Genomic DNA, 22,755 nt, shown 5'->3' on the forward strand with positions numbered 1-22,755 from the left:
GCCTCAACCTCCTGAGTAATTGGGACTACAGGTGCCTGCCACCATGCCTGGCTATTTTTTTTGTATTTTTAGTACAGATAGGGTTTCACTGTGTTAGCCAGGATGATCTCGATCTCCTGACCTTGTGATGCACCCACTTCAGCCTCCCAAAGTGCTAGGATTACAGGCATGAGCCTTTGCACCTGGCCCAGTCTTGTTCTTTCACATTTCTCTTCTTGCTTTTATCCTGCCTATGCTGGCCACTGATGAGATGATGTCCACCCAGATTAAGGGTGAATTTTTCTCTCCCAGTCCACTGACTCAAATGTTAACCCTCTGTGAGATTATTTGGATCTTCTCTACTACTTTGGCAACACCCTCACAGACACACTCAGGAACAATACTTTTCATTCTTCAGTTCAATCAAGTCAATCAAGTTGACACTCAATATTCACAAGAATATTCAATTTCTGTGCATTTGTATAGCTTTGAGGGTTCTTTTTGTAGTTGACCTCTAGGTTTATTCCACTATGGTCTGAGAGGGTACTTGATATAATTTTGACTTTCTTAAGTATATTGTGATTTGATCTGTGTTGTATCATATGGTCCATATTGGAGATAGTTGCATGTGCTAATGAAAAGATATATTCTACAGTCCTTGGGTAGAAAAATCTGGAAATACATGTTAAGTTCATTTGTTCTAGGGTACAGTTTAAGTACATTATTTCTTTGTTAACTTTCTGTCTTGATGAACTGTCTAGTGCTATCAATGGTGTACTGAAGTCTCTCCACTATTATTGTGTGGCTGTCTAACTTATTCCATAGGCCTAGTAATAATTGTTTAATAAATTCAGGAGTTTCAGTCTTAGATGTAAATGTTTAGGACTGTGATATTTTCCTGATAAATTTGTCCTTTCATTATTGCATATTGTGATTCTTTGGGTTTTTTAATTGTCTTGAAGTCTGTTTTGTTTAATATAAGAATAGCTAATCCTTCCCGCTTTTTTTCCTTTTTTTTTTTTTTTTTTTTTTTGAGATGGAGTCTCACCTTTAACCCAGGCTGTAGTTCAATGGCATGATCTCAGCTCACTACTACCTCCTCTGCCTCCTGGGTTCAAGCAATTCTTCTGCCCCAGCCTCCTGAGGAGCTGGGATTATAGGTGTGAACTACCATGCCCAGCTAATTTTTGTATTTTTAGTAAAGATGGGGTTTCACCATGATGGCCAGGGTAAAATTGAACTCCTGACCTCATGATCCATCTGTCTCAGCTACCCAAAGTGCTGGGATTACAGGCCTGAGCCACCACACCTGGACAGGTGGGTCTCTTGAAGACAGCAGACACTTGGCTGGTAAATTTGTATCTATTCTGCCATTCTGTATCTTTTAAGTAGAGTATTTAGGACATTTACGTTCAACATTAATATTAAGATGTGAGGTGCTGTTTTATTCATAATGCTAGTTGTTTCTGGAATACCTTTTTGTTGTGTTGCCTGAATAAGTTTTGTAATAGGTCCTGTAAAATTTGTGCTTAAATAGGTTTTATTTTGATGTATTTGGAGAATTTGTTTCAAGATTTACAACTTACAGTTTAGCATTTCTTATATTGCTGGCTTGATAGAGGTGAATTGTCACAGCATTTGTTTGAACAAGATTTAATCTTACCTTAATTTATCAAGCTTAGTTTTATTGAATAAAAAATTCTTGGCTAACAATTATTTTGTATGAGGAGGTAAGGTAGGACCACAATCCATTCTGACTTATAGGATTTTTGCTAAGAAATTTGCAGTTAATATGATAGGTTTTCCTTTATAGGTTAACTCATGCTTTTACTTCAGAGCTCTTTTCAATCTTGAATTTAGGTAACCTGATGATATGTGCCAAGATGATGATATTTTTGTGATACATTTCCCAGGTATTTCTTGTTGTATATTCACCACTGCATGAAGATGCAACAGTCTCTCGTTGTCTGAGATAATACCCAGAGTTCTTTGTATTACATCCAATGTAATTAAGAAATATGGAAACAATGGTGAACTTGGAGGAAGAGTTCAATAAGCAAAAGAAGAAAGATTCCACCAGTGCAGAAGGGGCCCAAATGAATTGTCCACAATTATGCTGAGGTCTGGGGTTTTTATGGACTGGGAATAGAAAAGAATGTACTTTTTCTGTAAGCCCTCTGAGACAAAGCATGATTCAGCTTGCTTGACCCCAGACGTTGTCCTGGATCCAATTAGGAGCTGAAATGATGATACATTGGGGCTACTCAGCTTGGCCAGCAACCTATCAGGAGCAGAAGTGAAAGCTGGGCTGGGAACCTTGGCCTGGGACCAACCAGGAGCCAAAGTGATAATTCATAGAAGTTGGGCTCACAGTCTAAAAAGAAAAGCAAAGTGGCCACCAGAACCCACTCAAGCCAATGTGATTATGCCCATAAAAGGAGAAGAAACTTTCTACTGGAAGTCAACTAATTATACAGAGGCCAAAGGCATTTCTATGTTAGGTCTTGTTCCCTTATCTGAGTAGGTCAGAAGTTTATGCAAGTTCTATTCTAAATGGGCTGGAGGTTCTCCTCTCTGCACAGCTGTGGGCATATCTCCAGGCACAACCTTCTGTACTAGTTTTTTTTTTTTTAGCTGTGCCTGCAGCTTGATTTTTTTTCACAGGATACTTCATATATTATGTGGGGACTAGGCACTGACCTGTGGGTCAGAGGCTTTCTGGGGACCCTTTCATTGCTGTGTACCTAAGGCAAGCTAGCTAACTCTTCTCAACAGTTTTTAAGGCTCTTTTCTTTACCTTGACTGTAGATAACCTGATGACTAACTTTTTGTGCAATAAATTTCCCAGTTGTTCTTTTTAGCTCCTTGTATTTCAGTATTTAGATCTGTAGTGAAGCCAGGAAATTATTTTTTAATTATTTCCTCAAATATGTATTTTCAATTTTTTTAGATTTCTCTTCTTTCTCAGAAATATCAGTTATTATTAGGTTTGCTCTTTAACATAATCCCAAATTTCTTGGAGGCTTTGTCGATTTTTTAAATATTCTTGTTTCTTTGTCTCTGTTTCATTGAGTTAATTCAAAAACTTTGCCTTTGAGCTCTGAGGTTCTTTATTCTACTTGTTTTAGTCTATTATTGACAGTTTGAAGTGCATTTTGTACTCCTCTAAGTGTGTCTTTCATCTCCAGAAATTGTGGTTCTTTTTTCTTTAAAGTGTCAACTTCTTGAGATTAGTTTTTATTCATATCTTTTTATTTCTTTAATTTCATTTTCATATTTCTTTGGTATCATTTTTAGTAGCTTAATAATCAACCTTCCAAATTTTTAAGCTGGCAATTTAGAGATTTCTTCTTGGTTTGAATCCATTACTGGGTAGCTAGTGTGGTCTTTTGTGGATGTTACAGAACCTTGTTTTGTCATAATACCAAATTATTTTTATGTTTCCTTTTCAATTGTGTAGAGTACTTCATTGAAAAAAATCTGAAACTCACAGGATGCTATTAAGTTCTTTTGTAACAGAAGATGATCCCTTGATGTGTTGTGCTTCTCCTTCCCCTAGAAATGGAGTTTTGTGAGAGCTAGGTGGCAGTTAATGTTTTGGCTTTTTTGGGTTCACCCACACCCAGTGTGACTGCCAGGCATTGGACTTGTGATTGAGAATTTCTCAAAGAATCTTGTGATGTGATCTATCTTCAGTTCTCCCAGCAAAATCAACACCTGCTCTGGTGAAGGTAGCCTGGGTGTGAAGTAGACTCTGAGAGAGTCCTTTCTTATAGATATGTTTAGTGTGCTGACTTTCTCAAATACTGATTATGCTAGCAGTAGAGTTTCATGTGGGCAGGCTCAGAGACTTTTATTAGTCAGCTTGTTGCAGGCACTGGAATTAGCTGTTGTTTTATCCTTGCTTGAAGCAAGGTTATTGTGTCATGAGTTGCTGTAATTTCCTTAGTTAATTGGCCACCAGCGAGGAGGCGGCACTTTCAAGAGAGCACCAGCTGCAATAGTGGCAAGAAAATAAAAGGCTCCCTTATCTTGGCCAAGATAAGTATGCTGGTAACTCATGTGATGGACAGAGCAATAAAAGTTTCCACAAATTTATGTCTTTTGTACTCAGCTACCATGGTGGGTAGAAAAATTAAATCAGATGGGGTCGGAGTTAGGCAGGTCTGAGATCAGACACTGCTTGGACAGGGCTTGCTGAGAATACTTGAGAATATCCTGACCTACTTGGTGAAACCCTGTCTGCACTAAAAGTATAAAATTAGCCAGTGAGAAATAGGAGTGGTTCGTGGGCAAATGAGGTTATGTTCCAGAGGGTAGTATGGCTGCCTCTGTCACTAGGAAAGTGGGGGCAAGCCAGTAGAAATAGATCTTGCCCAGCTACCAGGCAGTTGGTGAGGCCAGTCTCACTTTCTCTGTGCCGCACTCACAGAACAAAGTTTATCTACAGACAATGTGCACACGTCAGATTCATAACTTGTTCTAGGTTATAAGCTTCCCCTGTGAGAAAGCAAGCATAGATTTCAGGACTTTCCCATTCTCATCTGCCCACATTGTTGGCCATGGTGAGGAAGAACATGAGTAAAAATCAGGTAGATCACTGAGGCTAGTCCTTGGAGAAGCAACCTACCTAAAAAAGTCACATCTACAAGCAAAAATAGAGCAGTCTGCACCTGTGCAAATAAGCAGGCAAGGCCCAGCAGAAAAGACTTCTTTTTGTGGGATTAGTAGGCTCCCAGGAAAAACTTTCCTTCCATTTTTGGGAATATACATAATCGGCTCCATGGGAACTTGCACAAGGAGGAAGAAGGCTTCCCTAAAACAAAACCACAGTTATACAAACAAGAGAAGTGTCTCTTTGTGCTTGCTTAGAGACATGCTAACACCTACATAAATAAGAGAAAAATTGTATAGAAAGCTTTTCAAATTAGAAAAGTTATCCAAACAGCTACAAAGATGAGAGGAGATTCTCATAAAAGCTTTTGGATTTAACTCCAAGAATAACAGCCCCCTCAGCTCCTCTTTACGGTACAAAGAGCCTTCCTATTTGCTTTTTAAACTTTCACTTCAACCTCACTCTTTGTGCCCAGTTGTCATTGGGTTTTGGGAATGTTGAGTCTGTTTCAGTCCAGTTTGCTTTCATGGAGGATCTAACCATCGTGTGAATTTGAAAGGAGGTCATAAAGCAAATAAAGATTTCTGACCAAGGATACACCTCAGTGTTGCCTGAAGTTCCCTGGGCTAACTCCAGACTCTGACAGCCTGTCTTGTATCAGCACCAGGGATTTCAGAATTTTTTTGCACTTTTTTTCTTTTCACAGCTTTCATGTCTACTGTCCCTTCCTCTGTGCAATACTGTGGGTGTTTTTTTACAGCCTAAGGATGTAATATTGTTGGGTAAACTTAGCCAGTGCCTTAGTAATCAGGAATGTAACTTGAAGAATTGGTGCTTCTGTGATTTCCTTGGTCAAGAAGACCTCAGAATTTCAGTGTAAACCTCATCTAGTGGGTGCTTTTTGTCTCCAATTATACACATTTGTACACTACATAGGAGAATATTTCAAACTAAATGAATGCTCTCCTCCCTGTCCAATTGGGTTGTTTTTTTTTTCTCCATGTAAAAGCTGAGCACTGCCCAATAAATTTAAACAGTTTTTTTAATGAGAAAAGTTAATTTCCCTTCACTGGGAGGCATATTATGTGAATTCCTGATTAAACCACAAACCTCACTTTCTAACTTCTGCTGGGAAAGAATTTAAAGAATTTGAGTTATTATATCTCAGATCTTACAGCACCAAGTCAAATGAAATATTTTTATCCTTGTTGTGGACCCTTCAGTTCCCCAATTCCTCACCCTCCTACCTCCATCTATTAGAGATCAGGCTCCATGATCTTTCTGTAAACAGTGAATCTCTACCTTTAGCAGTCAGGAAACACTGGGCATGGTGACTCATGCCTGTAATCCCAGCACTTTGGGAGGCCAAGGCAGATGGATCACCTGAGGTCACAAATTTGAGAATAGCCTGACCTACATGGTGAAACCCCATCTCTACTAAAAGTACAAAATTAGCCAGTGTTGTGGCAGGTGCCTGTAGTCCCAGATACTTGGGAGGCAGAGGCAGGAGAATCACTTGAACCTGGAAGGTGGAGATTGCAGTAAGCCAAGATCACACCATTGCACCCCAGCCTGGGCAGCAAGAGTGAATCTCCATCTCAAAAAAAAAAAAAACAAAAATAAAGGTCAAGAAAACAGCCAATCTTTATGTTCTTTTGAGGCACCTATTCTGCATCCAGCTACATTAGTGTTTTAACAAAAAGGGGATTTTATGTTTGAAAGTGAGTTGGTCCACTTCTCTGGAATTTCAATATTTCACTAGGAATATAGCAAATGAATCCAGAAATAACATTGAAATACTCCCTACATTAAAAGGCTTCACCCAAATACAATCTCTCCAAGACTGCTATGGCACCCTGGGAGCTTTATGGGCCAACAGGGTCTAGGAAACAAGCAGCATGGAAGGCTATGTCCCTGCAGAGGTAAACATGACTAATTCTGCTGACTAGCTTCTCCCAATCCATGGGTGAAGGTCATGCTTGCATCCATGTGTGGCACCTCTGACAGGTGCCAGAACACAGAGGACCAGATAAAAGTGGTGAGGAGAGGTGCTATTTCAGCCTTTCTCTCCACCCTAAGTCACTCAGAAGACTGACCAATGCCTTTTCTTCTGTCTTTTCCAGATCAGTAATCTTTAAGCCTGCACTCCCCTTCAGTGCAGCCTGAATCTCCTTCATCTCTCAGACTCTGAAATTTACTTTGAGTAATACCCAACTGCATTTTTGCATCTGCAGAAAATGTCCAATGGACATGGTGCTACTAGAGTTAAATTTCCCTGCTCACTGCAGAACCCTAGACAAATAAAGGAGGACCTAGGCAAATTCTCTCATCTCCCTGATAGATATATACAGGCATTCTAGGATTTAATCCAAGTATTTAAACTCTCTTGGAAGAATGTTTCAGGGAAGGGGAAGCCAACAGGGAAGCTAACAGTGAATTGGAGGACCATAAATGAGACCACAGTGATAACAATAAAAAATGGAGAGGGAAATTCTTTCAAATTTGTGTACTGGAGGACTTGCAAGGGAATAAGTAAATGTATTAACTACTCCAAGCTTTCCAAAATAGGATCAAAAACCAGATGGAAACCCCTCAGCCTCTATGAAAAGGCTAAAAGAGGTCTTAGAGAAATACATCTCCCTGTCTCCCAATTCAACAAAAAAACAGGTTTATTACTTACACCTCCCTGTCTCCCAATTCAATGAACAGGATTATTACTTAGGCAGCCCCTGATATCAAAAGAAAGTTACAGAAATAAGCATACCTGAATATCTTTTTATTTTTTCTCATCCCCAAGTAGAAACGTTGCAGTATTTAAATGTCACTCTCCTATGTGCCCCACTGGAGGAAGTTTCAGAAAGACACTGAGGCTCTCCTCAATTTCTTAGCTGAAAGGGCATATAGAGTGTTAAAATCTAAAGCTCACCTGTCTCAGATTTATTAAAATACCTAGGTCTGGTCTTATCAGAAGGGACTAGAGCACCAGATGAGAATTAATCCCATTTTCTTTAACAGTTCAGGGGATTCTTAGACACTGCAGGGTTTTGCAGACTGTGGGTACCCAGGTATGGTGAAATAGCTTCTGATTTACACCACCTCATAAAAGAAACTCAAGCAGTTAAAAGTCATTCTTTGACCTGGAAACTTGAGGCTCAAAAAGTCTTTAACTATCTAAAGCAACTCTTACTAAAAACACCAGCTCTCAGTGTTCCCATAGGTAAGGCATTCAGTCTCTATGAAACTGGGAAAGGGAATGGCACTGAGAGTTTTATCTCAGGCTGGAGGTCCAGCTCAATAGTCAGTGAATTAGATAAGCAAGTAACTTAAATCAGTGAGTAAAGGATGGGCAGCCTGCCTTCAAGCATTTGCAGTGATGGCTTTCTTGGTGCCAGAGGCCAGTAGGATAACCATGGGGAATAACTCAACTACTTACATACCACACAATATATAGGGTACTGCTACCTTCAAAATAGAGTCTCTGGCTAACAGACAATATCAGCTCCCCCAAATATTCTACTTTGCTCCTAGAGGAATCTACAGTCCAGTCTACAATCTAGTTAAAAACGTATCCTTGCCTAAATTCAGCCACTTTCTCCTAGAAAACACTGCGGAAACTGAACATGATTGTGAACAAGTAATTCTGGTTAAAAAAAAAAAAGATAAGAATTACAGTATTTATTCTCTGTAAAGTTTTGATTAATAAAAAAGGATTTTATTAAAAAGCACTCAGCTTAATTAAAAATGAATATATAAGCTATAGGAATAGTTTAAAGGCCTCAATGTTTTTCTCTTAATTAGTGTTGTTTTTCTGGAAAAAACATATTTGGCTGAATTACTTTTCTCCACTCTGCCTTGCCAATGTTGGTGCATGCCTGAAAGAGTGTAAGATGACGTCTGGTGACCTGGGACTCCTTATGAAAACAGAAAAGGTGTTACAGATTCCATTTTGAGGAAAAAAATCTCTATTTTCCTCAGGGAACCCCTGGAATTAGTGGTGGCTAAATCCCTATGAAAATCTGTTTTAATCTTCCAGCTATGCCTGTTTGTTAGGTCTCAAAAACTACATGATTTCCTAGCACTATTCTTAAAGGGGTATACCCTGAGCTACTGGATCTTCTTCTGTCTGTGTAGTCATATATGCATTATGTGTATGATGTCTCTTTTAAAAAAGCTGTAATTCATTGGCCTACAATATTTTAGAAAAAATAAAAGCTGTAATGCCTCTTACTTTATGTGACATCAATTTTCAAAAATGAATAAAAAATCTTGGAGATTATTGGTAATATACAAGTGTTTTCTAGACATAAAGATGTGGTCTAAATTACACAGGTCAAATACTAGGTTTGCTAAATGTTTCAAGAATGTAAACTGCTTCTTTCATCTTGGGGAACTGTTGATTTTACTTACTTCACAATGGATAAGGCCTGGGAACATATGGAAATAATGATGTTTCTAATTCTTTTGGAAGGAGTCAACCTTTTTCTGCAGCTAGGGTATCATTGAAACAACCTACCAGGTTTTACATTAATGTGAAAGTTGCTAAGAATTGCCATTATGACATGTAATTGAAACTACTGAAAATAGATTTCAATGCAAGGTATGTAAATACAGTAAAATGTGTTTTTAGTAAAAGATTATAAGAAGGCATAGAAACCCTAATTTTGCCTAGGGATAAAGGATTGTCTTAAATTAGATAAAATAAGTGAAATATTTAAAAAATTGTAGAAAGATTGTAAAAATTAATTTTGCACAGGAAACTCTGTATATTGATTTATTGACTAAATTCAAGAGGGTTTTCATAAATTTAGTATTAAATAAAAGCAAAACAAGGTTTTCTTAAGATGTTAATATGCTCTTTAGAAAAAAATTTGAAGGGTTGGTTGGAGCCAAGATGACCAAATAGGAACAGCTCCAGTCTACAGCTCCCAGAATTAGTGATGCAGAAGACAGGTGATTTCTGCATTTCCAACTGAGGTACAGGGTTCATCTCACTGGGGAGGGTTGGACAGTGGTTGCAGGACAGTGGGTGCAGTGCAGTGAGCATGAGCCAAAGGAGGGCGAGGTATCACCTCACCTTGGAAGCACAAGGGGTCAGGGAATTCCCTTTCCTATTCAAAGAAAGGCGTGACAGAGAGCACCTAGAAAATAGGGTCACTCCCACCCTAATACTGTGTTTTTCCAATGGTCTTAGCAAATGGAACACAAGGAGATTATATCCCACTCCTGGTACAGAGGGTCCTACACCCACGGGGCCTCCCTCATTGCTAGCACAGCAGTCTGAGATCAAACTGCAAGATGGCAGGAAGGCTGGGGGAGGGGCGCCTGCCATTGCTGCAGTTTGAGTAGGTAAACAAAGCAGCTGGGAAGCTCCAAAAGTGTGAAGCCCACCGCAACTCAAGGAGGCATGCCTGCCTCTGTAGACTCCACTTCTGGGGGCAGGGCATAGCCAAACAAAAGGCAGCAGAAATCTCTGCAGGATTAAATGTCCCTGTGTGACAGTTTTGAAGACAGTATTGGTTCTCCCAGCACACAGCTGGAGATCTGAGAAAGGACACAATGCCTCCTCAAGTGGGTACCTGACCCTGAGTAGCCTAACTGGGAGGCACCCCCAGTAGGGGCAGACTGACATCTCACACGGCCAGGTACTCCTCTGAGAAAAAACTTCTGGAGGAACAATCAGGCAGCAACATTTGCTGTTCAGCAATATCCTCTGTTCTACAGCCTCTGCTGCTGACACCCAGGCTGATATCCAGACAGTGTCTGGAGTGGACCTCCAGCAAACTCCAACAGACCTGAAGCTGAGGGTTCTGACTGTTAGAAGGAAAACTAACAAACACAAAGGATATCCACACCAAAACCCCATCTCTATGTCACCATCATCAAAGACCAGAGGTAGATAAAACCACAAAGATGGAGGAAAAACAGCAGAAAAACCAGAAACTATAAAAATCACAGAGCCTCTCCTCCTCCAAAGGAATGCAGCTCCTCACCAGCAATGGAACAAAGCTGGATGGAGAATGAATTGATGAGTTGAGAGAAGGCTTCAGATGATCAAATTACTCCGAGCTAAAGGAGGAAGTTTGAACCCATGGCAAAGAAGTTAAAAACCATGAAAAAAATTAGATGAATGTCTAACTAGAATAACCAATGCAGAGAAGTCCTTAAAGGACCTGGTAGAGCTGAAAAACATGGCACAAGGACTACATGACAAATGCACAAGCTTCTGTAGCCAATTCAATCAACTGGAAGAAAGGTTATCAGTGATGGAAGATCAAATGAATGAAATGAAGAGAGAAGAGAAGTTTAGAGAAAAAAATAAAAAGAAATGAACAAAGCCTCCAAGAAATATGGGACTATGTGAAAAGACCAAATCTAGGTCTGATTGGTGTACCTGAAAGTGACGGGGAGAATGGAAAGAGGTTGGAAAACACTCTGCAGGATATTATCCAGGAGAACTTCCCCAATCTAGCAAGGCAAGCCAACATTCAAAATCAGGAAATACAGAGAATCCCACAAAGATACTCCTCAAGAAGAGAAACTCCAGGACACATAATTGTCAGATTCAACAAAGTTGAAATGGAGGAACACATGTTAGGGCAGCCAGACAGAAATGTTGGGTTACCTACAAAGAGAAATCCATCAGAATAAGAGCGGATCTCTCTGCAGAAATCTAGAAGCCAGAAGAGAGTGGGGGCCAATATTCAGCATATTTAAAGAAAAGAATTTTCAACCCAGAATTTCATATCCAGCCAAAATAAGCTTCATAAGTGAAGGAGAAATAAAATCCTTTACAGACAAGCAAATGCTGAGAGATTCTTTCACCACCTGGCCTACCCTAAAAGAGCTCCTGAAGGAAGCATTAAATGTGGGAAGGAACAACCAATACCAGCCACTGCAAAAACATGCCAAATTGTAAAGACCATCAAGGCTAGGAAGAAACTGCATCAACTAGCTAGCAAAATAACCAGCTAACATCATAACGACAGGAACAAATTCACACATAACAATATTAACCTTAAATGTAAATGGACTAAATGCTCCAATTAAAAGACACAGACTGGCAAATTGGGTAAAGAGTCAAGACCCATCAGTGTGCTCTATTCAGGAAACACATCTCACATGCAGAGACACACATAGGCTCAAAACAAAGGGATGGAGGAAGATCTACCAAGCAAATGGAAAACAAAAAGACAGGGGTTGCAATCCTAGTCTCTGTTAAGACAGAATTTTTACCAACAAAGATCAAAAGAGACAAAGAAGGCCATTACATAATGGCAAAGGGATCAATTCAACAAGAAGAGCTAACTATCCTAAATATATATGCACCTAATACAGGAGCACCAAGATTCACAAAGCAAGTCCTTAGAGATACACAAAGAGACTTACACTCCCACACAATAATACTGGAAGACTTTAACACCCCACTGTCAACAATAGACAGATCAACAAGACAGAAAGTTAACAAGGATATCCAGGAACTGAGCTCAGCTCTGCACCAAGTGGACCTAATAGACATCTACAGAACTCTCCACCCCAAATCTTCAGAATATACATTCTTTTCAGCACCACACCACACCTATTCCAAAACTGACCACATAGTTGGAAGTAAAGCTCTCCTCAGCAAATGTAAAAGAATAGAAATTATAACAAACTGTCTCTCAGACCACAGTGCAATCAAACTAGAACTCAGGATTAAGAAACTCACTAAAAACTGCTCAACTACCTGGAAACTGAACAACCTGCTCCTCAACGACTACTGAGTACATAAAGAAATGAAGGCAGAAATAAAGATGTTCTTTGAAACCAATAAGAACAAAGACACAACATACCATAATCTCCGGGACACATTCAAAGCAGTGTGTAGAGGGAACCTTATAGAACCAATTGCCCACAAGAGAAAACAGGAAAGATCTAAAACTGACACCCTAACATCACAATTAAAAGAACTAGAGAAGCAAGAGCAAATATATTCAAAAGCTAGCAGAAGGCAAGAAATAACTAACATCAGAGCAGAACTGAAGGAGATAGACACATAAAAAAAACCCTTGAAAAAAATCAATGAATTGAGGAGCCAGTTTTCTGAAAAGATCAAGGAAATTGATAGAATGCTAGCAAGACTAATAAAGAAAAAAAAGAGAGAAAAATCAAATAGATGCAATAAAAAATGATAAAGGGGATATCACCACTGATCCCACAGAAATACAAACTATCATCAGAGAATACTATAAACATCTCTACACAAACTAAAAAATCTAGAAGAAATGGAAAAATTCCTCAACACATACACCCTCCCAAGACTAAATCAGGAAGAAGTTGAATCTCTGAATAGACCAATAAAAGGCTCTGAAATTTTAGGCAATAATTAATAGTTTACCAACAAAAAAAAGTCCAGGACCAGATGGATTCACAGCCAAATTCTGCCAGAGGTATAAGGAGGAGCTGGTACCATTCCTTCTGAAACTATTCCAATCAATAGGAAAAGAGGAAATCCTCCCTAACTCATTTTATGGGGCCAGCATCATCCTGATATCAAAGCCTGGCAGAGACAGAACAAAAAAAGAGAATTTTAGACCAATATCCCTGATGAGTATCGATGCAAAAATCCTCAATAAAATACTGGCAAAGCTAATCCAGCAGCACATCAAAAAGCTTATCTACCATGATCAAGTGGGCTTCATTCCTGGGATGCAAGACTGGTTAAACGTATGCAAATCAATAAATGTAATCCATCATATAAACAGAACCAAAGACAAAAACCACGTGATTTTCTTAGTAGATGAAGAAAAGGCCTTTAACAAAATTCAACAACCTTCATGCTAAAAAACTGTCAATAAATTAGGTATCCACGGGACATATCTCAAAATAATAAGAGCTATCTATGACAAACCCACAGCCAATATCATACTGAATGAGCAAAAACTGGAAGCATTCCCTTTGAAAACTGGCACAAGACAGGGATGCCCCGTCACCACTCCTGTTCAACAGAGTGTTGGAATTTCTGGCCAGGGTAATCAGGCAGGAGAAGGAATAAAGGGTATTCACTTAGGAAAAGAGGAATTCAAATTGTCCCTGTTTGCAGATGACATGATTGTATATCGAGAAAACCCCATCATCTCAACCCAAAATCTCCCTAAGCTGATTTGAAGGCAACTTCAGCAAAGTCTCAGGATACAAAATCAATGTGCAAAAATCACAAGCATTCTTACACACCAATAACAGACAGAGAGCCAAATCATGAGTGAACTCCCATTCACAATTGCTTCAAAGGGAATAAAATACCTAAGAATCCAACTTACAAGGGATGTGAAGGACCTTTTCAAGGAGAACTACAAACCACTGCTCAATGAAATAAAAGAGGATACAAACAAATGGAAGAATATTTCATGCTCATGGGTAGGAAGAATCAATATCATGAAAATGGCCATACTGCCCAAGGTAATTTATAGATTTAATGCCATCCTCATAAATCTACCAATGACTTTCTTCACAGAGTTCTAAAAAAATACTTTAAAGTTCACATGGAACCAAAAAAGAACCCATGTTGCCAAGTCAATCCTAAGCCAAAAGAATAAAGCTGGAGGCATCACACTATCTGACTTCAAACTATACTACAAGGCTACAGTAACCAAAACAGCATGATACTACTACCAAAACAGAGATATAGACCAATGGAACACAACAGAGCTCTCAGAAATAATGCTGCATATCTACAACTATCTGATCTTTGACAAACCTGACCAAAACCAAAAATGGAGAAAGGTTTCCCTATTTAATAAATGGTGCTGGGAAAACTGGCTAGCTGTTTGTAGAAAGGTGAAACTGGATTCCTTCCTTACACCTTATACAAAAATTAACTCAAGATGATTAAAGACTTAAATGTTAGACCTAAAACCATAAAAACCCTAGATGAAAACCTAGGCGATACCATTCAGGACATAGGCATGGGCAAGGACTTCATGTCTAAAACACTAAAAGCAATGGCAACAAAAGCCAAAATTGACAAATGGGATCTAATTAAACTAAAGAGCTTCTGCACAGCAAAAGAAACTACCATCAGAGTGAACAGGCAACCTACAGAATGGGAGAAAATTTTTGCAATCTACTCATCTGACAAAGGGCTAATATCCAGAATCTACAATGAACTCAAACAAATCTGCAAGAAAAAAAAAACAACCCCATCAAAAAGTGGGTGAAGGGTATGAACAGACACTTTTCAAAAGAAGACATTTGTGCAGCCAAAAGACACATGAAAAAATGCTCATCGTCACTGGCCATCAGAGAAATGGAAATCAAAACCACAATGTGATACCATCTCACACCAGTTAGAATGGTGATCATTTAAAAGTCAGGAAACAACAGGTGCTGGAGAGGATGTGGAAAAATAGGAACATTTTACACCGTTGGTGGGACTGTAAACTACTTCAACCCTTGTGGAAGTCAGTGTGGCAATTCCTCAGGGATCTAGAACTAGAAATACCATTTGACCCAGCCATCCCATTACTGGGTATATACCCAAAGGATTATAAAACATGCTGCTGTAAAGATACATGCACACATATGTTTATTGCGGCACTATTCACTATAGCAAAGACTTGGAACCAATTCAAATGTCCAACAATGATAGACTGGATTAAGAAAATGTGGCATATATACACCATGGAATACTATGAAGCCATAAAAAATGATGAGTTCATATCCTTTGTAGAGACTTGGCTGAAGCTGGAAACCGTCATTCTCAGTAAACTATCACAAGGACAAAAAACCAAACACCGCATATTCCCACTCATAGTTGGGAATTGAACAATGAGAACAAATGGACACAGGAAGGGGAACGTCTCACACTGGGGCCTTTTGTGGGGTGGAGGGAGTGGGGAGGGATAGCATTAGGAGATATACCTAATGTTAAATGACTAGGTAATGGGTGCAGCACACCAACATGGCACATGTATAGATATGTAACAAAGCAGCATGTTGCACACATGTACCCTAAAACTTCAAGTGTAATAAAAATAAATAAATAAAGCCTTCTTAGACTGGTAAAAAAAAAAAAAGACAGAAAAAGAAAAAAATTTGAAGGGGTTGTAAAAGTTTTGTGAAAATTTATCCTCCTTATCAAACTGGTTGAGACTGAGTAGAATTGTCTGTAATATTTTATTAAAAATTAGATTAAAAATTAATAGTAGAAAAATGCAAACATGATAATTGGCTTTTTCCTTTCTTGAATAGAATTTTTATGTAATACTGAAGGTTAATGAAAGGTTTTTGCTTTTTCAAATTTTTGAGTCACATTTTAGCAAAATAATCAACCTATGGTAATATGGAATTCTGTTTCATAACATCAAATGTTTTAAAACTCTAACATATTTAACAGACTTCCCAAAATAAAAACTTCAGTTTCAATGTCATCTTCCCTGACACCCTTGCTTCTGGATACTACAGAGACCAGTAGAATGTTCAAATGAGAGGAAAACAGGATTATTTAACTTTTTTAGATACATGACATTGCCTAAATTATACCTAATTTCTTCAGGTATATTTCAGTAAATAATGTTAACGTATGTTCTAAAACTGGATGAAATGTCTCAGGTTCTAATGTCTGATTTTTTGCTATCAGCCATAATTAAAGTTATTATGTTAAGCCGTTGTAAACCACAGAAATACCTAAGTTTCTATGTCAATTACATTCTTGGCTATAACTATCCTAGCCATTTTGTCATAACAGAAAATTTTCATGTTTTAATCCTCTTCAAAGGATGATATATTATCAGCTGTAGGACTATAAGAGTTGCTGTCAAATTCAGGTTTCTGATAACAGGAAAATATATAGGACTCATGAAAAGCTGAAGTATTTATGTATATCAAACAGAACAAGAGTTAACTAAATAAAATAAACAAATATATGAAGTTAAATAATCTTTTTGGCTTTTGCTTGGAACATTGCTGATCATTGTTTTGTTTTTTTCAGGTTAGGCTTTTGAGCTAGCTATAGCTTTTATCAATTGAGTAAGGTACACTCTTGTGAACAACATTTGGAACATGTTTGTGTTTCACTGCCTGGTTCTTCTAGTATTCAGAAACTAGTTGTGAGTATTCCTGACTTACAAAAATATAGTTGTCTGAATCAGAGCAATAAGAATCCATTTTCTTTTGCAACAACACAAAACTGGAAAAACTGGCTGTTTTACAAAGGCTTTGACTGGAAGGATGTGTTTCCCTTTAAGTGGTGAACCTTCACTTACAAAGTCAATGAAAGCCCCTTGGAAAAATGAACCTTGTCTACACAGTCCCTGTACAAGGTTTGTAAGCTGTGGGCACCACCCAGGTGCCAAGGCAAGAGACCAAGGGCATGAGATGTTCCAGTGTAATAAAATATATAAAATAAGAATAGTTATACTAGATATAGATCTTAGATATGATTATATATGAATATCATTCACCATTAGTTTGTAGCAATTACTCTTTATTCCAATATTATAATAATCCTTGCTCTACAATCATAACCTGGGAAAAACCAGGCCATACAGAGATAGGAGCTGAGGGGACATAGTGAGAAGTGACCAGAAGACAAGAGTACAAGCTTTCTGTTATGCCCAGACAGGGCCACCAGAGGGCTCCACGGTCTACTGGTAACTCCAGCATCTGGTAAGACTCCTGTTGCCAAGCAGACTGTGGTCTAATGTTAGTGTCAGTGTCAGGGAAAGTCACCCACTATTTAGCAGACTGGGAAAGGGAGTCTTCCTTTCCCTGGGGGAGTTTAGAGAAGACTCTACACCTCCACCTCTTGTGGAGGGCCTGACATCAGGCCCACCCACAGTTATCCAGAGGCCTAACCATCTCCCTGTGATGCTGTGCTTCAGTGGTCACACTCCTATTCCACCTTCATGTTCCATCCTGTACACCTGGCTCTGCCTTTTAGAGAGTAGTAGCAAATTAGTGAAAGTACTAAAAGTCTCTGATAAGCAGAAATAATGGCATAAATTCTCTCTCTCTCTCTCTGCCTCAGCTGCCAGGCAGGCAAGGGCCCCCTGTCCAGTGGACATTTGACCCACATGAACTTACCTATCACTGGAGATGGCTCACACTCCTTACCCTGCCCCTTTGTCTTGTATCCAATAAATATCAGCACAGACTGGCATTCGGGGCCACTACCAGTCTCCACATCTTGGTGGCAGTGGCCCCCCAGGCCCAGCTGTCTTCTCTTTTATCTCTTTGTCTTGTGTCTTTATTTCTACACTCTCTCATCTCTGCACACAGGGAGAAAATCCACCGACCCTTTGGGGCTGGACTCTACAGTAAGCTCCAGTGAGTAAAGAATGTGACTTTACAATAGGATGAAAACCTGTGTGCTCTTGGGACCTCAAGGAGAGAGAAATTTACCCAACTCACAGATATTGGAGGGTACAAATCCATGGTTAAGTTCAGCTTTAGAAAGTCCTGTCTTAGATTTTTTATGAAATAGAGTTCCATCAAAGCCAGTCTAAAAGGCTTATTATGTAAAAAATAAGTATTCTTGCTGTGCTTAATGCAAATAAGCAGAACAAGCATAAGACCAAGGCCTAATTTTCAAAAATCTCAGTCATATTATGATTTCTTTTTAACAAAAATGAAGACTAGAGATAGAGAAATTATGTTTACAATCATATCATACATCTGTCATTAATTTGTAGTCTCATTACTGGTTTTTAAGTTTCCAATTACATTTTAAACAGCAATCTCTGGCTGTAGCTCAAAAGAGACAGAAAGGGATGGGAATGTAAAAATCTGGAACAACCTTCTAGTTCTGGGCAACTATTCTACAAATCCTGCTAGGTAATAAGGTAAAGAGAGTACCCATAACCAAGACGTTTTCTTTTTGGGAAAGTAAGGCCAAGGAAGCTAACCAGAGCCAAGCCCCATACACACAAATCTTAATAGGAATAACTATAGCCATCAGTAATTAGAGCATGTTAGCAGCTTCAAAATTTGTGAACTGTTGTTACCCTCCTTCTCCCATTTTAATAAATGTCTTTGATAGCCTCCTTTTTTTTTTTTTTTTTTTTTTTTTTTTTACCTAGAGGCTATCAAGCTCCACATGGCAATGCAAATGAAACCATACATAAATGTGGAAGAATTTTCTTCCAAAAATTCTTAAATGAGCCCTGGGTGGAATCCTGGATGCTGTTTCCCATGCAGAGGCCCACTCCAGCAGGAAACAGACAGAAAAATCAGTGCTCAATTTCCCAAAGAGTGATAAGGGTCTCTACTTGAGAGGCGGCATAATGATGGAGAAGAAAAGAAAAAATCAGTTAGGTAGTCCACTAAGGCTAGTCCTCAGAGAAGAAACCTGCCTAAAAAAAATCACATCTATAGGTAAAAATAGAGCAGACTGGGGAAAACTCAGGCTCCATCTGCTAGAGGAGAAAGCAGAGCCCAGCACAGAACACTTTAGTTCTTTGTGGAATTAGCGGCTCCCAGGAAAAAGTTTCCTTCCGTTTTCAGGCATATACATGGTGGGCTCCAGGGGAACTTGAACAGGGAGGTCAGGGCTTACCTAAAACAAACTCACAGAAGAAGATTTTATAACTTTAAAAAACAAGAGAGTTGGCCCTTTGTGCTTGTCTAGAGACATATCCACCACTACATAAAGGGGATTTGTACAGACAGCCTTCCTTATAAGTTACATAAACAGATACAGAAATGAGAGGAGTTTCTCATAAAATCTCTTGGATTCAACTGTAAAAACAGCAACCCACTCTGGTTCTCATCTTGGCTGCAAAGAGCTTTCTTTTTTCACTTTTTAAACATTTTATCCAACCTCATCCTTTGTGTCTACACTGCTTAGTTTTCTTGATTGTGAGATAACAAGCTCAGAAAACACCTTAGACAACGAGACCAGTGACCTTAACCTATTTCACTGGACTCTGTGCTTCCTCCTGCATTAGTTTCCTTTCACTTCCCAGATTTTCTTGATAGTTTGTGCCAGTTAATATTATTATATTGAGTTGGAAGCCTCTTTTACCCTATGAACCCTGTCAAATTTTACCTGCTTCCCTCTCTAAAGGTCTATGTGAGGTATAGTTAGGATGGTTTTGAGCAGTTCTTGAGCTGGAGAATCAGAATGCCTACAAGGCTATTCTTGCTGCTGTTTCTAGTTTTATATTTTGCACTAAATCCATTTAAGCTCTAGGTGAGATTAAAATTCTTCCCTTGTAATCTGGATTTTCAGGGTCCCCAATTGGGATGTGTGTTTCTCTAACTGGAAAGGGGTCCAGATCAAGACTACAAGAGAGGGTTTGTTGTGGGAAGTCAGGGAACCCAAATGGAGGGACCAGCTGAAGCCATGGCAGAAGAACATAAATTGTGAAGATTTCATGGGCATTTATTAGTTCCCGAAATTAATACTTTTATAATTTTGTACGCCTGTCTTTACTACAATCTCTGAACATAAGTTGTGAAGATTTCATGGACACTTATCACTTCCCTAATCAATACCCATGTGATTTCCTATGCCTGTCTTTACTTTAATCTCTTAATCTCATCATCTTCATAAGCTGAGGAGGATGTATGTCACCTCAGGACCCTGTGATGATTGCATTAACTGCACAAATTGTTTGTAGAGGATGTGTGTTTGAACAATATGAAATCTCAGCACCTTGAAAAAAGAACAGGATAACAACAATGTTCAGGGAACAAGAGAGATAACTGTAAACTCTGACTGCTGGTGAGCCAGGTGGAACAGAACCATATTTCTTTTCTTTCAAAAGCAAATGGGAGAAATATCATTGAATTCTTTTTCTCAGCAAGGAACATCCCTGAGAAACAGATGTGTCCCTGAGGGTAGGCCTCTGAAATGACTGCTTTGGGGGTGGCTGTCTTTTATGGTCACAGCTGTAGGGATGAAATAAGCCCCAGTCTCCCATAGCACTCCCAGGCTTATTAGGATGATGAAATTCCCACCTAATAAATTTTGGTCAGATCGGTTGTCCGCTCTCAAACCCTGTCTCCTGATAAGATATTATCAATGAAAATGCATTCCCGAAACTTCATTAGCAATTTTAATTTCACCCTGGTCCTGTGGTCCTGTGATCTCACCCTGTCTCCATTTGCTTTGCGATATATTATTACCTTGTGAAGCATGTGATTTCTGTGACCCACACCATATTCATAACTCCCTCCCTTTTTGAAAATCATTAATAAAACTTGCTGGTTTTGTGGCTTGGGGGGCATCATAGAACCTGCTGATATGTGATGTCTCCCCTGGACACCCAGATTTAAAATTTCTCTTTTATACTCTGTCCCTTTATTTCTCAGATCAGCCAATACTTAGGGAAAATATGAAAGAACCTATGTGTCTATCAGGGGCAGAGTCCCCTGATAAGGGTTCTTTGATATCACACAAGAAAATATTTGGGGTGAATCCATACAGTCAAATGAAAGCAACTTCATTAAGAAAGTAAAGGAATAAAGAATGCCTACTCTATAGGCCAAGCAGCCTCAAGGGCTGCTGCTTGCCTGTTTTTATGGTTATTTCTTGATTATATTCTAAATAAGCATTGATTATTTATGCCTCCCCTTTTCATTTTTTTATTTTTTATATTTATTTATTTAACCTTTTATTATTATTATTATTATTATTATACTTTAAGTTTTAGGGTACATGTGCACAATGTGCTGGTTTGTTACATATGTATACATGGGTGCATCCTCCCCTTTTTAGACTATATGAGGTAACTTCCTGACATTGCCATGGCATTTGTAAACTGTCATGGCACTGACAGGACTGCAGCAGTGAGGACAACCAATGGTTACTCTCATTCCCATCCTGGTTTTGGTGGGTTTTATCTGGTTTATTTACTGCAACCTGTTTTCTCAGCAAGAGCTTTGTGACCTGTACCTCTATGCCTACTTTCTATCTCATCCTTTGACTAAAAAGGAGTAACCTCCTGGGAATGCAGCCTAGCAGGTCTCAGCCTTATTACTCGGCATCTATTCAAGATGAAGTCGTTCTCATTAAAACACAACTGACGTTCAAAAGCAAGCTCTTGTTTTACCTCTCATATTTTGGGAACTCATTTTTAACCTGTCTTGTAAAATTCATAGTGGTATGCTGCTTCTTTCAAATGATCTGATAACTCTTTGTGTTTTCTTGGTACATTGCTGCAGTGTTTTCTGATGCAAACACTTCACACTGTTCTTTCCATCCAGGTGTGAGGTGCACATTAGCTCTGTCTCCTAACTGCTATCTTTCTCAGTAACTTAAAATAGCTCAACTCTTGATTTAAAAGCTGGTATCTTTGCTTTTCTATTTGAAGTTAGACTTCTGTACAGTTGATAATTTTTATTTTTCAATTATATATATGATATATGTTATTTACATTTCACATGAGAGAGATTTTGTGGAATTTTTCTTTATGTACCCATCTTTTCTAATTTAACATAATGTCTTTCAAGTTCCAACATGTTACCATAAATAATAGAACGTCCCCTGCTTTTAAGGCTTTTACATAATATTCCATTGGAATATTATATATGTGTATTATATATATGGCACATTTTCTATAAATATTTATTAGTTGATAGAGAGCTTTTTATACACCTTACCCATCGCAAATAGTTCTGCAATAAACATGAGAGTGCAGGTATTTCAACACACTAATATTATTTCCCATAAATGTATACCCAGTGGTGAGATTGTTGGATACTATGGTAGTTCTATTTTAAAATTTCTGAAGAATTTGTAAACTGTTTTTTATAATAGCTGTGCTAATTTACATTGCCACCAGCAGTATGCAAGGATTCAACTTTTTACATATCCTCATCAACACTTTTTTTGTCTTTTAAATAAGAACTTTTGAAAATTGTATAAGGTAATATTTAATCATGGTTTCAATTTGTATTTTTCTAATGAGTACTAATCAGCACTTTTCATATATATGTTGGCTATTTCTGTGAGATTTTGTAAGAGACTTTCATTTGGGTTGTTTGTCCATTTTTTAATTAATAATTTGTTTTCTTGCTATTTAGTTGCATTCAATACACATTTTTAATTAAAATATTAATTAATATATTAATAATATTAATAATTTGATTTTTGCTATTTACTTGAGTTCAATACACACTTTAAATATTGCTATTTAGTTGAGTTCCCTACAAATACTTAATATTAATAATAATTATGATAA

Source organism: Pan paniscus, chromosome Y (genome assembly GCF_029289425.2).
Source record: "Pan paniscus chromosome Y, NHGRI_mPanPan1-v2.0_pri, whole genome shotgun sequence".
NCBI classification, from domain to species: domain Eukaryota; kingdom Metazoa; phylum Chordata; class Mammalia; order Primates; family Hominidae; genus Pan; species Pan paniscus.